This window comes from Anabrus simplex, chromosome 1 (genome assembly GCF_040414725.1).
Source record: "Anabrus simplex isolate iqAnaSimp1 chromosome 1, ASM4041472v1, whole genome shotgun sequence".
In the NCBI taxonomy this organism is placed as follows: Eukaryota; Metazoa; Arthropoda; class Insecta; order Orthoptera; family Tettigoniidae; genus Anabrus; species Anabrus simplex.
This window is the reverse complement of record NC_090265.1, coordinates 1,203,350,750-1,203,367,668: the sequence shown is the minus strand read 5'-3', so window position 1 is coordinate 1,203,367,668 and position 16,919 is coordinate 1,203,350,750.

Below are 16,919 nucleotides of genomic sequence, written 5' to 3'. Positions count from 1 at the left end.
GTTAATTGTGTTTCTTAAAGTATTCTTATATAGTTTGCAATTTCATATCTTCACTTTGTCATGGAAATTTTCTTATAGATTTTGTTACTGTCTTTGTAACATTTTAATGATTTAGAAATGTGGTTAGAATTTTGTCGCATGACCAATTAATTATTCTCTTTTCTTTCTATTTTCTTTACGTCGCACCGACGTATATAGGTCATATGGCGACGATGGGATAGGAAAGGCTTAGGAATGGGGAGGAAGCGGCCGTGGCCTTAATTAAGGCACAGCCCCGGCATTTGCCTGGTCTAGAAATGGGAAACCACGCAAAAACATCTTCAGGGCTGCCGACAGTGGGGTTCGAACCCACTATCTCCCGGATGCAAGCTCACAACTTCGCGCCCCTAATTAATTATTCCAAGCTTGTTGTAGTCACGTTCGTCTGTCCACCAAGCATGTTTTCTGGTCCTCGTTTAGTGGTGCTATGTTTTCTGCTGTTTGTAGAAGTCCTGGTTGGAGTTGTGTCCAGTTTTGCGGAATCAAGTTTTCAGTTGCTATCTTAAAATTTTCATTATCTTTAATGTGTTCTACGTCATATTTTCGTAGCGGAGCTCGGTTTGTAAATAAATTTTCTCTTTTCTGGAATCATGTCGATTGAGAATTCAGTAGGATAATGATCAGAGTCCAAGTCTAGTCCTTTGAGGATCCGGAAATAATAATAATAATAATAATAATAATAATAATAATAATAATAATAATAATAATAATAATAATAATAATAATAATAATAATAATATGGCTTTTGAGCGTTTGCTGTATCAAGGAAACAAGGTGAGAGAGAACTATTCCTTCTGAAGACGAGGAGCAAAGTTCCCTGCTAAACCTAAATAATTTCGCCTCGCTTTCTTGATACAGCAAAAATCCGAAAGCGATATTATCATATCTGTAATTACGGGCTGTAAAAACATCAATCTAAATATATTTAAGTTTAATTACTCCAGCTGACCGAACAAGTGGCTGTGCAGTTTGGGTCACGTAGTGGGTTCGAAGCCCCACTGTCCGCAGAACTGAAGATGGCTTTCCGTGGTTTCCCATTTCCACACCAGGTTGTTCCTTAATTAACGCCATCGTCACCATAAAACATATCTATGTTTGTGCTATGTAAATCAGATTGTAAAACAAAGTCTCCAATACATTATTTTGGCAAGTCTTCCTTGTGTAGGTACACTGCTTGTACAACTTCTTTAACATTGCTTAAATTTTATCATCCATATGACAATTGCAGAGTAGGCCATAATCCTGATATGCCATGGGATCGCGTAGCTGTGAGCTTGAATTCGGGAGATGGTGGGTTAGAATTTCACTGTCGGCAACCCTGAATATGGTACTCTGTGGTTTCCCATTTTCACACCAGGCTGTACTATACTTACGGCCACTTCCGCTTCCTTCCAATTCCTAGGCCTTTCCTATCTCATCGTCGCCATTAGACTTATCTGTGTCGGTGATACGTAAAGCCACTAGCAAAAATTGGCATAGAACATTATTGACACCGTCGTAGAACAGCGTTCTTTTAAATACCGTTTGTGAAACATTGATAACTTACAGGATGAAAGTGCTTCTACAGCATAAACATTACGGAAGAACGGTAGGCAGTCGACAAGCTTAATCTGATCAGAGAGAATTTTAACATGTTTGTGCGAAAGGAACAAATGTGCAAGCCGAGCGAATTCCTGTGTGTTGGTGAGCAACTAGTAGCATTGCAGAGACACTAGCCTTTTATGCAGTTCATAACTAACAAAGTTGCCAAGTAAGGAAAACCTTCTGCCTAGTTGATGTACCATAAATATGGAACCTTATGCAAGTAAACGGGGTAAGTAAGAAGCAGATGACCCCCTCTTAATTTCAGCAATGTATTAATGCGACTATACCTGCCTGTCTTGAAAACTGGGTATAATGTCACAGAAAACAATTTATTTAATCCATTTCGAACTACGGTATAGGCATAGCAACTAGAGAAAAAGTCTACTTATATTGACACCGTAAACTGAATAATAGAAGCATCCCTAAAGATCTGAAAGTTCTATGAATAAAGTTGTACACAGTTTTATTCACAAAACAGATTGTTTTGGTATCTCAAGTCCCGAAGAGAGGAAGAATCTTTCTAGTGCTATCTACGTAACATGAATGAAAAGGAAAGCTACCGAAATATAGTGGCCAAAGGAAACCGGGACCTATTCCAGTACATTATACAACAAAAGTACGTGTCCATCGGCTACCCCAGACCAGGTACGACTCCATGGCTAAATGGTTAGCGTGCTGGCCTTTGGTCACAGGTGTCCCGGGTTCGATTCCCGGCAGGGTCGGGAATTTTAACCATCATTGGTTAATTTCGCTGGCACGGGGGCTGGGTGTATGTGTTGTCTTCATCATCATTTCATCCTCATCACGACGCGCAGGTCGCCTACGGGAGTCAAATCAAAAGACTTGCACCTGGCGAGTCGAACTTGTCCTCGGACACTCCCGGCACTAAAAGCTATACGCCATTTCATTTCATTTACCCCAGACAAGATGTGTTGAGATTAAAAATGTTTCTAGAAATTGTCAACGCTGGCAAATGGAACTATTTTTAAATCTGAGGAACATAGATTAAAATCAACGATGGAGTGCTTTATAAGAATAACCAAGATTTTCCAAAGTAATTGAGAAGGAATAATGTTATTTGACTGGTCTTTTTTGTGTGTGTGTTATCTAAAGCTATCCCTTTTCAGTTTAGACTCGGTTAATTTATAACTGTCAGATTCTTCAGTCTGCCGAAACTAATTTTGAGTAAATAAATTTTTAACTACCAGAAAAGGAAAACATACGGTGACAGAATTGTTTCCGTTTCATGTATAATTCTGTTACCATGTGTTTTCTTTTTCAGGTAGTTAATAAATTTGTTAATTCAAAATTTGTTTCAACAGACTGAAGAACCTAATAATAGTAAATTCAGTCAATGTATCTCATAAATCCCCATTTCTTGAGAAAGGTGTAACAAGAAAGTTAAGAAGATGAGCAAATATCGGTAGAATTTAAGTTAATGAGACACCTGCTAATCGTCCAAAATGCGAAACGTGAGCGCGCTTCTACATCTGCGAAAGATGTCGTACCGAACTCGATAGCTGCAGTCGCTTAATCGTGGCCAGTATCCAGTATTCGGGAGACAGTAGGTTCGAACCCCACTGTCGGCACCCCTGAAAATGGTTTTCCGTGGTTAACCATTTTCACACCAGGCAAATGCTGGGGCTGTACCTTAATTAAGGCCACGGCCGCTTCCTTCCCACTCCTAGCCCTTCCCTGTTCCATCGTCGCCATAAGACCTATCTGTGTCGGTGCGACGTAAAGCAACTAGGAAAAAAAAATGTCGCTAAATGTCCACCCGGAATTCTTGCAGTATATATTTCAAATGCATGGGCCATGAACTCCCAGACACGATTTGTTTGTATTGCTCAAGCGAAACAAGAGGGGAGGCTTTACAGAGAGAAAGTGATCCAGAACGCAGAGAGATGTAAATATCGTGTATTTCATGGAAATTCTGCAATTTAAACGAAGACTTTTCTGGATGAATGAAATACATTGTGGAAAATGTCAAAATAATTCGGGAATAAATGGCGTTATTATTTAAAAGTTTAAATTATTGTAACTTAAATACAATAATATTTGCGATAAAGCATTGCAGTTAAATAGATGACATTTTATCCGTTCGAACACGTAAGTTGACTATCACGCGATGATTAAGCTAACCGTTCTAACTCAGCTGTCAATGTAGAAGCCGTAATTTTCTACCTCACCACGATCGTTCATGTCTTGTGTGAAGATAGCTTTCTTTTGCATTTTTACAGTTGTAAGAGCCATTTGAAACTTCAATAATTTTCGAATAAGAATTTTCGTTTTATAATGTACTTGCAGTGCCCGCGTCTTAGTAGGCGTGGAATTTATTTATGACTTATTAAGCTTCTTTGCATACAATGTTGGATGTAGTATCATTGAAGACATGAACAAAGAGTGACATTAAACATTTTCGATGGGATTAAATTTCTTAACAGAATAAGTATATCATATGAACGCTGGTATGTAGACATTGTTTGATGTTATATTATTTTTTATTTTATTATTATTTTATGATATTATTATTTAATTATATTATTATTTTATTATTTTACTTTTTATCATGTCCTGGAATCCATGCGAAAAGCACTCCTCCCTAAAGTCGATTCCCACAAGTGAGAAAGTTTGTCCCCGTGACTTATTTATTGTGATGGCAAATGGCATGTTCACTGGAAACATACCTACGTATGTTTTTCATTAAATGTTCAGATAATAAATGATTGCCCATCAAGATGTCTTTAATTGGTTGAGGTAAAACTGTGATCGGAAATTTTCTCTAAAACTTTTGTTATGTAGTACAGTATTTTTCAACAGGACCAATACCCATTTTTGCATGTCATCCCCTCCCAAGAGATGAAGTCGTATGTGCACCAAGTTTGCTTGAGAGTTATGCTTGAGCATTCACGCATACATACATAATCTTGGTCATATTGGACATTCCGACTGGGGCTGAACTATGACTAAAACGGCATCCAAATTGTCACAGTTCCTTTCGGGGATCTTGAAAACTATGGATTCGATATCAATATCAGGGTACTAGGGGTGTCTTACCCCCCACAGTCATTTCTTTCTTCAGATAGTAAGTCGTATGTGTACAAAGTTTGCTTGAGAGCTATGCTGGAACATACATACATGATCTTGGACTTCCATTATATCTGGCGTGTGATTATTCACCTCAGCGATCCCCAAAACTATGGATTCCATATTAATATAGGTCGTTTTATATTAGTTTTATACTTCACCCCCTTCCACCCCCCCCCCCCAAAGGAGTCCTATGAGTGTCTTACACAACAGTATATATTTTTCTAGATAGTAAGTCGTATGTACCGATTTTGGTTGGCAGCTATGCCCAAACGTACATGCATAATATCGCTGCTATGGAATCCTGGAGCTGACGTTGCCAAGGTTACGGCAGTTCATTCCTTTACTGATTCTTAGTGTAGGGGTAGTGTGGTGCCAATATCTCTATAACGGTTGGTTTTAGGGCCCGTAGGGCTTACCGAGTTTTCTTCTTTGCGTCAAGGGGCTTAAAATGAGCTGTGTCTCTTCCTTGTACGACAAATTCGATATTTCGCCTATATTAGCCTCTTATTTTATATATTTCCTCAGTCGCCCCCCCCCCTGAATTGTTTTGAAAATAAAATACAGCCCATGTCCCTCAGTGATAATGTATATTTACATTAGTGAAATATTTTTTAGAATAGTTCCAGTAGTTCCTGAGATTGGCCTTTACATACAAACAAAGTTTACGTCTTAGTATTATTGTAGTATATCTTAATGTTAGTGTAGTATATTAGTATAGATAAAATTCCTCAGAGTGGATTCTTTCAAAAATATGAAATCCACATCTACAAGATATACTTTTTTCATGTCGGAGAGAAGTAGCCTATATTGATTGAAGTCAATTGGGATTGATCTCCAATTCTCTTCCCCAATTACTTGAACTTCGTAGTTGGAGAACTTCGTACTTCCCTGATGGATCTCTGTGTTATTGATGTCCTCGAGTTATGTGGGCGCCTTTTGTTGTAATATAGCCTTTCCACAGTTTTAGAAGTTCTGAAGCTTGTAAACCGCTGATGCATATCGTGCATTAATTTAATTAGTGCACTTTTCGCTGATAGCAGGAGGAGAGCCTTGGTTATAAAACAAACCTCGTACACTCCCGTAAACTTTCTTCGTTCTTTGCCTTTGTGCTGTCGTAATTAATTTAAGAGAAAACTACAAATATTCCCTCTCAGCATGCATATTAGTCATAAGGTTATTTGTGCTGTAAATTAGCTTGTACGCGGAGAAAAAAACCGATTTTAAATAAACTCTGGAGAGGAAATCACACTTACATTCCATATAAAACTTTCTTCCGCTTATTCCAACGTGTCTGAGCCGCTGGAGCCACTCCGGTTCACTTCGGGTTTTGGCTGAAACTTTAATTCTGGATGTACTTCCTATTAACACCTGGTTTTACAGATAAAAGTCGTAATATCTGTAAGAGAATCTGGCGTAACTTTGAACGGGTCGATAATAACGGATAATAAAACAGCAACACACATTCAAGAAAGCAGATCGTATTATGGCTTACAAAACTTTTTTAAAAGTGGAAATGACCGAGCGAGTTGACCGTGCGATTAGGGTCGAGCAGTTGTGAGTTTGCATTCGGGAGATTGTGGGTTTGAATCCCACCGTCGGCAGCTTTGGAAAGGTTCTTCCGGGGTTTCTCATTTTCATACGAGACGAATGTTGGGTCTATACATTAATTAACTCTACGGGTGCTATATTCCCAGTCCTAGTACTTTCCCATCATTTCGTCGCCAGAAACCTCCGATGTGTTGGTGCAACATTAAACCAATATGAAAAAGAAAGGAAAATAGAAATTTCAGTAGAAATACAAAATCAAAAATATATATAAGCGTATTGAGACCAATAGTTACCTACTGTTGCGAATGCTGGGTGATGACCACCAGAGAATAAGGCGGCAGCTGTGATGAGAAAGAAGGATTCGAAGCAAAATGTCTGAAGGAGTGAGAGAAGAGGCTTGTTGGAGAATTAGAACCAATGCAGAGGTGCAATAATTGTTTGAACAGTCAAATATTTCGATCAGAATCAACTAAGGAAGAAAAAGGTAGGCTCAACATGCTCAAAGAATGCCAGATTCTAGGATCCTGAAATAAATATTTATTGGGAAACCCGATCAGAGAAGGAGAAAACTATGGAAGAGATGGCTCAGCGATGAGGAAGAAGACCTCCAAAAGCTCGGCATCAAAGCCTGGAGAAGGAAAGTAGAGGACTCGCCGTGCAAACCTCTAGAGGTTTCTAGGATGACGTCACAGAGGGGCCAGGGACCTCCACATCTGGCTCGCCCTTCTTGAGTGTACATTGCGAGAAGCGGGCGGAGTCAATTAACGTCAATTGCTCGCGGGTGGCGACAAACTAACTTGCCCTTTCCCGTCTCCAAAAAAACAAAATGCGAACATCCCGCAACAATATGATTGTGAAGACTTACCATTCCATCGTTGGTCGGCCACAGCTCTTGCAGTAGAGCAATATTGAACTCTTAAATCTTGGGGCCGTTGTGGGGAGAATTCGATCACGATCTTAACCAAACGATGGGGTTCAGAAGAGAGCCTAACTACTTGAAATGAGGAGCAAATATGTGCTTACTAACTTTTTCTTTTTTTTTTTTGCTAGGGGCTTTACGTCGCACCGACACAGTTAGGTCTTATGGCGACGATGGGACAGGAAAGGCCTAGGAGTTGGAAGGAAGCGGCCGTGGCCTTAATTAAGGTACAGCCCCAGCATTTGCCTGGTGTGAAAATGGGAAACCACGGAAAACCATTTTTAGGGCTGCCGATAGTGGGATTCGAACCTACTATCTCCCGAATGCAAGCTCACAGCCGCGCGCCTCGACGCGCACGGCCAACTCGCCCGGTTTACTAACTTTTAATGAATTCATTAATTGCACAAAAAAATTGTATTTATATAAATCCTTGACCAAAAATTAATTATTATTAAATGTTTCAGACGCAGTCACATTACATAGCGTTAATTTATTTATTACAATATCGAAGAATTTTCTTCGGAGAAAATAGGAATCTCATAAATTAGTGGACAGCGAAACTGAAAAAGTGAAAAGAAAGCCTGAAACATCGGACACCTATTAATCCAAACGATAACTGAGAATTAATCCACATGATCCATGGAAAATCTGACCTTCAACAAATAGAACGCCTGATTTACTCTTAATTAAGGTTATCCACCATACGAATACCCTTTCGGATACGGAACACCCGCCGAATGGACCCTTAATCGAACCAAATTGACTATCAGTTGCTTTGGATAGGTTTCAAAATATCATTGGAAAGCATGGTGTTCACTACAGTTGAAAACAAGATTCCACTATGGATTGTCATTTCATGACACCCTAAGTTATACAATAACCCCGATGCTAAACGTGCATCACCCCAAACACCTGTTCGGAAGAAACCAACAACAACACGATCCGAGAGGACCTTACGTTACGTCGTTCTGAAGGAACAAAACTGCCAAAAGCAGGAAACACTTATTCATCACGCATTTAGAAGAAATGCCAAACACTGAAGTTAAATAAAAAGTGGTAAATCACTTGAAAAATATTATTATAAAACCGATTTTCAGGTTATAAATGGTTACGTTACGCTTAATAAAACTACAAGTCCACATGGTAAAATAAAACAAAATTATAGAATTCTTTCCTATTTAACAATGACTACCATCACAGATCCATCTACTTATTGTTTGTCCCAACACACTATCTACAACGTTATCAATTGACCAAACTCAACTGCGTATAAAATGAAAGAACGACAAAAATTGAAAATAAAATATATTGCCGGTTGACGAATCGAACTCGCATTAGTAACTCAAGTCTCACACCAAGACGCTGAGTGTCAGCACGCACACTGCCAAAGCGAAAATGGACGTCATAACGACAGAACAATTAAGTCCGTGAAATAAAATAAAATACTGAAGTTCATTGAACTCAAACACGCATGGCGAACTGCAGTAAATATTCAATCACGGCTAGCTCAGTACCCAATGTTGGACAACTCTCATTTGCCGTTAGTGGTTCCACAATCTTAGGTAAACACCTTCCAGCTGTTGAGGGCTGCACGCAAGTTTGGCCTCGTTATTACTGAGCTAACCCTCTTCGCATTGCATACACTACTGCAGACACTACCATCGCTCAAGTCACTTCGCAAAAACATCTAATCTGAGACTTGAGTATGTACAGCTGACACCGCAGACCTATCGTCGGGCCAACCTAATGTCGGCACACCCTAACACTAACCTCTATGTACACATACCTTCCTAACCCTATCGTTGAGCGTGAACTAGGACGTCTCATCATCAGTATACTCCTAGGATAACATGTGACGTTCAGAATCTATTGTCGAGCGGAAATTGGGTCGTATACGCTTCCTCTAGCATATCAGGCGAAATCGTAACTTCAAACAAACTCTTAGATATTTCGGTTGTAAATCTGGTCGAAACTAATAACACACAACGAAACGAATCTTGCAACAGAATGAAAGCAAGTCGGGAAATGCAACAAAGTCCTTATCTTGTTACTAAAACGTGAACTTGAAAATAAATATCGCGTGGCGAACAATCCACAACTTAAACACAATCTCAGCATGCTCAATGAAGTTTAGAAAAGAATAATGACTTCCAACGCCCGTCTGACATTATTTGACTATCGCCAAACAACAATCATCACCACCGCAAAAATCCACAATGCAGTTATAGGGTGAAGCCCTCAAATCGCCTACCGTCGTTTTTCCAAATATTCATAACCGTGACTATCCAGTGAAACGAAACCCAATGAATCTACACAGCCAAACATATCGCTTTAATAACGTCCAATATCTCATCCCACAATATTTCCGATTTAATGATAAATTACCCCCTTGTAATTTATGAAATTTACTAATTGGAAAATTGTCATTACCGTCAAATAACACCAACCGTGTATTCAAAATGCTCTTCTATCCTTGAGGTCATATTGTTCTTATATTCATTATACTGACTTTACGTATCTAATCACTTGATTTTTACTACCAAGATTCACACTCTTCGCCAGAAATCGTTTTTCACTTGGGATCTTACTTGAAATTTACTGTGCCTCACACAATAATCATCTCGAACCAACCTTCTCCAGGTCTCAGCTTCCGGATTGTTAGCGGAATACACTACAGCCTGCCACACAAATCTCACATTTAATATACAGCCTGTCTCAAAAATTCTTCGTTCTCGGCAAATATAGCCTGTCTCAAAAATTCATTCTCATCGCCTTCTCATGGCCGTATTATATGAAATATACAGGCTTCCTCTGCCTGCAACATCTCCACAACTCTTATCTCCCCATATTCAAATTCTTCGCCCTCAATCCATTTTCTTATATCTCAAGACTTTTCGAACCTTAATCCTCTCGTGACAAACAACTTTTATAAAAATATCTTTTCATTTATAAATTTTTTCTTTTACTACAACTTTCGAACCTCAAGAATACAACAACACACCGTGATTTTCCATATCACCGATATACACGATGTCACAAAATTTTACTTCCCATTAATACAACCTAACTTTATCGGATTTCACTGGAATTTTCTAGACACCCGCAAACCTTGTTGAACATACCTCTTAAATCCACTTTTAACATAGAAAATTTTATCCCGCGCTAAACATTATTATTATTATTATTATTATTATTTGGTCAAAAATTTCTGAATTCAAACGATATTCTAAATTAAGACATGCGCCACGACGACGTTATCGTTATCACCTTCCTAATTTTTCTCAATTCGGACAATATCTCAAAGATTATTAACACAATATTTAAACTTTACATTTTATAGTTTCTTGATGTGAATTTTACAACACTGAAAAGTTTCACACGCTGGCCAGAGATATAATACCTTCGCCTATTCATTACTAAATATCAACCCGACATACGCGATGAAATTTCGTTGGGACAAACAATAATCTAACTACAACATTGACACAAAATATTCACAGACCTGACATAGCCATCATCCTGGATCCTGGCTGCATCTAGTCAGCAGACCTCTTTTATCTAACCTTACATGGCTAAATTTACCATCATCATCTCATACATACAACTTAAATTACACAACACTTTCCAACGCACTTTCAAACGTTTAACAGGCGACGAGCACTCTGCTCAAATGACCACGTCTGCTGCGTTCGCAAGACCGCTGCTTCCTTTCACCCTACTAAAAGTCCAGGTGATAAGGGAACAGGGAACTGGAAATCAAGTAGGGATGACATAAAATTGTTAGTGTTGAACTGTAGAAGTATTGTAAAGAAAGGAATAGAATTAAGTAATTTAATAGATATATATTTACCAGATATTGTAATAGGAGTTGAATCATGGCTGAGAAATGATATAACGGATGCAGAAATTTTCTCACGGCACTGGAGTGTGTATCGTAGAGATAGGATAGGAAAGGTGGGAGGGGGAGTTTTCATTCTGGTGAAAGAAGAATTTGTAAGCTACGAAAAAGTTAAAGATGAGACACATGAAATTCTAGGTGTAAGGCTCATTTCTAAAGATAATAGGCAACTTGATATATTTGGAGTGTACAGATCGGGAAAGGGTAGCACTGATGCGGATTCGGAATTATTTGATAGGATAGTCAGCTATGTGGGATATGACATGGAAAGAAATGTGATTGTAGCGGGAGATCTGAATTTGCCAGATGTCAATTGGGAAGGAAATGCGAACGACAGGAAGCATGACCAACAAATGGCAAATAAGTTAATATGGGAAGGACAGCTGATTCAGAAAGTGATGGAACCAACCAGAGGGAAAAATATTTTGGGTGTGGTGCTGATAAAACCAGATGAGCTCTATAGGGAAACTGAAGTAATAGATGGTATTAGTGATCATGAAGCTGTTTTTGTGGTAGTTAAAAATAAATGTAATAGAGAGGAAGGTCTTAAAAGTAGGACTGTTAGGCAGTACCATATGGCTGATAAAGCAGGTATGAGGCAGTTTCTAAAAAGTTACTATGATCGGTGGAAAACGGTAAATAAAAATGTAAACAGACTCTGGGATGGGTTTAAAGGAATTCTTGAGGAATGCGAAAACAGGTTTGTACCTTTAAGGGTGGTAAGGAATGGTAAAGACCCACCTTATAATAATAGAGAAATAAAGAGACTAAGAAGGAGGTGCAGACTGGAAAGAAATAGAGTTAGAAATGGCTGTGGAAGTAAGGAAAAATTGAAGGAACTTACTAGAAAATTGAATCTAGCAAAGAAGGCAGCTAAGGATAACATGATGGCAAGCATAATTGGCAGTCATACAAATTTTAGTGAAAAATGGAAGGGTATGTATAGGTATTTTAAGGCAGAAACAGGTTCCAAGAAGGACATTCCAGGAATAATTAATGAACAAGGGGAGTGTGTATGTGAGGATCTTATGGCAGAAGTATTCAATCAGCAGTATGTAAAGATTGTTGGTTACAAGGATAATGTCGAGATAGAGGAAGAGACTAAGGCCAAAGAAGTAATAAAATTTACATATGATAACAATGACATTTACAATAAGATACAAAAGTTGAAAACTAGAAAAGCGGCTGGAATTGATCAGATTTCTGGGGATATACTAAAGACAATGGGTTGGGATATAGTACCATATCTGAAGTACTTATTTGATTATTGTTTGACCGAAGGAGCTATACCAGATGAATGGAGAGTTGCTATAGTAGCTCCTGTGTATAAAGGAAAGGGTGATAGACATAAAGCTGAAAATTACAGGCCAGTAAGTTTGACATGCATTGTATGTAAGCTTTGGGAAGGCATTCTTTCTGATTATATTAGACATGTTTGTGAAATTAATAACTGGTTCGATAGAAGGCAATTCGGTTTTAGGAAAGGTTATTCCACTGAAGCTCAACTTGTAGGATTCCAGCAAGATATAGCAGATATCTTGGATTCTGGAGGTCAAATGGACTGTATCGCGATTGACATGTCTAAAGCATTTGATAGGGTGGATCATGGGAGACTACTGGAAAAAATGAGTGCAATTGGACTAGACAAAAGAGTGACTGAATGGGTTGCTATATTTCTAGAAAATAGATCTCAGAGAGTTAGAGTAGGTGAAGCTCTGTCTGACCCTGTAATAGTTGAGAGGGGAGTTCCTCAGGGCAGTGTTATCGGACCTTTATGTTTTCTTATATATATAAATGATATGAGTAAAGGAGTGAAATCGGAGGTAAGGCTTTTTGCGGATTATGTTATTCTCTGTAGAGTGATAAATAAGTTACAAGATTGTCAGCAACTGCAACGTGACCTCGAAAATATTGTGAGATGGACAGCAGGCAATGGTATGTTGATAAACGGGGCTAAAAGTCAGGTTGTGAGTTTCACAAATAGGAAAAGTCCTCTCAGTTTTAATTACTGCGTTGATGGGGTGAAAGTTCCTTTTGGGGATCATTGTAAGTATCTAGGTGTTAATATAAGGAAAGATCTTCACTGGGGTAATCACATAAATGGGATTGTAAATAAAGGGTACCGATCTCTGCACATGGTTATGAGGGTGTTTAGGGGTTGTAGTAAGGATGTAAAGGAGAGTGCATATAAGTCTCTGGTAAGACCCCAACTAGAGTATGGTTCCAGTGTATGGGACCCTCACCAGGATTACCTGATTCAAGAACTGGAAAAAATCCAAAGAAAAGCAGCTCGATTTGTTCTGAGTGATTTCCGACAAAAGAGTAGCGTTACAAAAATGTTGCAATGTTTGGGTTGGGAAGAATTGAGAGAAAGAAGAAGAGCTGCTCGACTAAGTGGTATGTTCCGAGCTGTCAGCGGAGAGATGGCGTGGAATGACATTAGTAGACGAATAGGTTTGAATGGCGTCTATAAAAGTAGGAAAGATCACAATATGAAGATAAAGTTGGAATTCAAGAGGACAAACTGGGGCAAATATTCATTTATAGGAAGGGGAGTTAGGGATTGGAATAACTTACCAAGGGAGATGTTCAATAAATTTCCAATTTCTTTGAAATCATTTCGGAAAAGGCTAGGAAAGCAACAGATAGGGAATCTGCCACCTGGGCGACTGCCCTAAATGCAGATCAGTATTGATTGAGATAAGAAACCAGACCCTGCAGCTCAAATCCAAATTCTAACAAGTATTATACGCACACACTGAATACAAAGAGAAACTCAATTACTTATTCACCCAAATATCTAAACCTTCAAAGTTCCCATTAGCAGCAGATCAGAAAATTTTTATCATCTTCCACTTTAACAGAATATTTGAACCATAGATACGGACATGTAATAAGTTACTGGGAGAACAAATCTCCACACTTTTCTGCTGACGAATGACGCGGGCTTCGCTGCTCCAGTAACCAGACAAGAGACTGTAAAATATACGGAGGGAGATTTCTTTTATACTCTATGGGGTGACGCTACTCACTCCATGAAGCTTTATTGTGTAATATGCTAATTCCGCATCCAATAGACCAATTTTCCTGAAATTTGTTCCATAACTTCGGAAAAATTGTTCGATATTCGAAGTCCACCGAAGTGTCCCGGTATTTCACGAGCTCGCAACTTGCTTGACACGGGGAGCTCGTTCCCACGAGACAGCCAGACTCATGAAATGCAAACATGGCTGCTCTCAAAAAAGTAGTTTGTAGCTGAAATAAATATTGGGAATTAAGAAATAATTTTCTCATCGTAGAATTATGACTTCAGCATGTCACCAACAATATATTAGCATAGAATCAGAACTAATATGGATGTAAAATTTTATTTCAAAAATCCGTCGGGCATTATCCGGGGTTCTAACCACGTTCGTGTTGATGAAAAGCAAGTGACGATATATCTCTATTATCATGCTTAGAGAGAATGAGCTCGGATAATATTTAGCTGTTTAGTTATAAATAAGTACACACAATTTAGGATGTTCTACTGTCACTGACCTAGAAAACCAGACCTTTTATGGACCAACACACGATGTTTACCTTAGCGTCAGCGAGTTAATCGAGGTGCCACGGATGTATGAGTTATTTTTTTGAAATCTCTCCTTTTATATGTGCGATTCTGAAACTTGATAATGTAGCTGAACGTTGTTGATAAAATTTGCGTAATCAAGATTTTCCTAAGTTAACCTGATGTGAAATATGATTTAAGTACAATAATATTATTAATAATAACAATAACTTTAATTCACACTAATTCCCACTATTGGAATAAATTACCAAGGGAGATGTTCAATAAATTTCCAATTTTTTGAAATCATTTAAGAAAAGTCCAGGAAAGCAACAGATAGGAGTCTGCCACCTGGGAGACTGCCCTAAATCCAGATCAGTACTGATTGATTGATTGATTGATTGATTGATTGATTGATTGATTGATTGATTGATTGATTGATTGATTGATTGATTGATTGATTGATTGATTGATTGATTGATTGATTGGCAGCTGATGCGACATTTCGTTTGTTTTAGATGGAGTCACATCCTAAGTTTCTGTGCACCCACTGTGTCCTGCCCTTACAACATGAATAGCCGGGCAATTGCATTGCTGTCCGTCGTTTAGCCACAGCCTTCCTACGCGTCACTTAAATGGAGCACTCCCACGCTCTGAACAAAACAGTTTACACCAGACTCCATATGGCGACCATACTACGTCACCTGTGCTCGGACTAGCAGTTAAATGATCTCGTAGTAGTAAAGGAACGAGCTAAATCCAACAGAAAAAATCGGAATGTTCTGAGAATATTGTATCTCCTTTGTGGGAGAAGATCCGGTGGAATGGTATCAGTAAATCCAGCAAATACTACAATGGATATAGTTGCTTTGTTATATGACTGGTCACATACTTTCACTATTGATTAAAGTTGTGAGTCAAATCTTCACAATATTCATTGGTGCCTAATGGTGACAAACCTGAGTCAATAGACTTACTGGCAGTTTAAGGTTCCATCTTCAGAGCAAAATTTCCAGTACTCTGATGGACCTTAAAAAGCGGAATCAGGCAAAGTTGACGATACATTAAGTCCACAGAATTGTTTGTACACAGTTCAAAAAATGAGGGGAACGTGTTTTTGAACATATGCCATGCTCCACAAAACAATACCTCACACCCAGGTACATTACCAACTAAATCTTTATTATTTACCGTTGAAGTGGTACAAAAGATCGTCGATGGATTCACGTTCATTTTCAGATTACAAACGGAAATGCCCAAATAGGGGCAAAAACAAACTGGTAACAGTCCTCCAGGGTGAATTTTTATCAAAGCTTCAGTATGGTGTATGTCCTCCACGAGCATTTGTCACAACTTGGCACCTATGTGCCATGCTATGTATAAGTCGACCGAGGTCACGTTGCGGTATCAGTTCCCATTCTTCAATCAGAGCCTGTTCGAGGTCTTGGAGCGTCTGTGGTGGACAGGAAGCCCACGAAAAATTTCTCAAGTCTATCCCACACATCGTCGATGGGATTAAGGTCGGAATTCACTGCTGGCCACTCCATCTCTTGAATGTGCAGTGCTCTGGTGATGCGCGCTACGTGTCGTGCATGAGTACGAATTCAGGGCCAACACCGTATGCAGCAACCAACACATCTGATCGATGTACCCTGAAGCGGTAAGATTACCACGGACGACGATAAGATCCGTACGTTCATCAATACTGATGCCACCCCATAGCATCACAGAACCTTGTCCTAATCGGTCGCCTTCCTGGACAACATTTGGCATGTACTGGTCACCACGGCGTCTCCATACACGTTGACGTCCATCGCGCTTTGACAGGGAAAATCTGGACTCATCTGTGAACAACACAGTTCTCCGTTGGCGAAGTTGCCAGTTGACGTGGGTACGGGCAAACAGAAGGCGAGTTGCGCGATGTTGCTCAGTTAAGTGGGATACTCGAACAGGTCTGGGCCGTACGGACACTTTTCTTAACCTGTTCCTTCCTATCTGGTCAGACACCGTGACTCCAGTGACTCTCCTGAGGTCTTGTTGCAGTTCTCTATCAGTTGCTGAACGACGCCGCAACGCACTGTAGCGATTCCATATGCATTGAATAACTGAGGGAGTGACATTGAGATCCACAACAACACCAAGAAAAGTCCATCCTTCCTGGATCAAAGTGACGGCCTTTGCGACTTGAACCTCGTTAAGATGTCCCATTGGACGTGCTGGTTTACGTACAACGTGCTCATATGACCGCAGTAGTCTGTGTACCTCACGACACACGGACGCACCGCTATTCA